Source organism: Micropterus dolomieu, linkage group LG23 (genome assembly GCF_021292245.1).
Source record: "Micropterus dolomieu isolate WLL.071019.BEF.003 ecotype Adirondacks linkage group LG23, ASM2129224v1, whole genome shotgun sequence".
NCBI lineage: Eukaryota > Metazoa > Chordata > Actinopteri > Centrarchiformes > Centrarchidae > Micropterus > Micropterus dolomieu.
The window spans coordinates 4,597,227-4,599,185 of NC_060172.1; positions in this window are offsets into that span (position 1 = coordinate 4,597,227).

The following is a 1,959-nucleotide window of genomic DNA, read 5'->3' on the forward strand; positions in this document are numbered from 1 at the left end:
AACTTTATGGATACAGATTAATAACTCACCGCTCTGAAACTCTCGCTCCAGTCCGTGTTGCCGAGCCGGTCGGCAACACGTACGGCTGAACCCGAGCCGTTTACCGGCTTCTCGCCGACCCGCCCTTCTCTGCTTCTGATTGGCTAGTAGTCCTTAACTAGGAACTGAGCATGTGCAACTCCCAACAAAGATCATTTAGAGACAAGATGTATCACTCCATAGCTAAAACGAAGCCTTCAACACAGGCTGAAAAGAGGAGCTGCAGCAATGTGCAGTAGGACAAAAATATAACCATGGAAACCTGCTCTGGTACAACCTCTAAATAAGATTATGAACCTGAAAATGAATAGAATACCACTTCTTTAATTATTTTTTTAAAGTAAATTATTAAACTTCTTGTAAGAAATTTAACTTCCTCACACTGAGCAGAGGCTCGGGTAACAATAGCTGGTTCTATTTTGGATCCCCTGCGGAAATAATTTATTATCAAATACCAAATCTGAAGTATCAAATTTTTATACATATAAATTAATTTAGCTTATCGATATTTCTGAATCAGGATTTGGAATAATTTCTGTACGATGACCTGACACTCTGTGGACAGTATTGATCCATCAGATATCATCTTTATCAAGGAAAAAGAATAAGATTTTAAATAAAGTTCTTCTTTTATTACAACTGATATTACTGAAAGCACTGTTACAAGTTTATTGATCATTTCCTGCAGTCCCTTAAACGTCCACAAGATGCTGCTGTGACAAAACTCTGCTGTACTAAATACATGCAAGTTTTTCACAATAAGAGTCAGGTTATGATCACTGAGATACTTCTGCTGTCAGACGGAGTGGAGACTTCCACAATAAGAGTAATAATAAGAAGAGACTAAACTAGGTGTGAATGCTGGCTGTTGAAGGCTAATGCTAAACTGGATTTCTAAACTTCATGCAAGCTCACATTTCAGCCTCTCTTCAGCCTCAATTTGTTGAATTAATGATAATTTGTTGTTTGAACTTAATACTGTGAGTTAAAACAACTATCTATATTACATTGTCTATTCAAGGAAACTTGCTTTCACTTGTCTAACAAACATACAATTCTACACCCCTTCAACTCACATTTTTAAGTTCAGATAACTCAACTTGAAGATTGCCTTTGTTTCAACTCATAAATTTAAGTACATAAAGTGGATATAACTACAGTGTTCTAGTTGTCCCAATGTTAGTTAAATGAACAAGTTTGAGTTATTCTAACTCATAGTTTCAAGTTAAAGCAACTTAACCAAATTAATACTACTTTCCATTTAAAGTTAAGGGATTTATATTCCAAATTTGTTTCAGTTTACATCTTTAAAGGGCCTTGAAGACAGACCACAACAACAGCACCACTGTGCTATTATCTTCAATGACTTGTGACGGGGCAGGGCAGCTTGCTGGTGCGCCTGTGCACGTTGCAGTCAAAGTTCAAAATAGCAGCAGATGTCACCTCCTTTCTGAAAGGGCCTTAAGGCCGTTGTCTGGAACCCTTTCCACCGGTGGCACTAGTCTTGTTTACCACAGAAGTGTCTATATTTTGGTTGGAATTTGAATATATGACTTATCTGCAGTGTATAATTAGCAGGGGTGAGCATGAACACCAAATTTTCTGTATCTGTACTCAGAAGTGGTGGGGCTTAATCTATAAGTGGGTGGTATTAACTGGAAGTTATTTAAGCCTGAAATTTCTATCAGAACTTGCTATATTTATTAGAAAAACCATTTACAGAACAGCCTCAGAATTGAGCTTCAGAGAATAGTAATTGATTTTTTTATATTCATATATTTATAGTTTATAACAAAAAAGATATTGACACATTTTACTCTGATGATACTCATAGAAAGTATCTGTACCGGATACTCGTTTTAACCAAGTACTTGCTAAACCCTACTAATTAGTTGATTGTGTATATGTTTTTCTCAAACT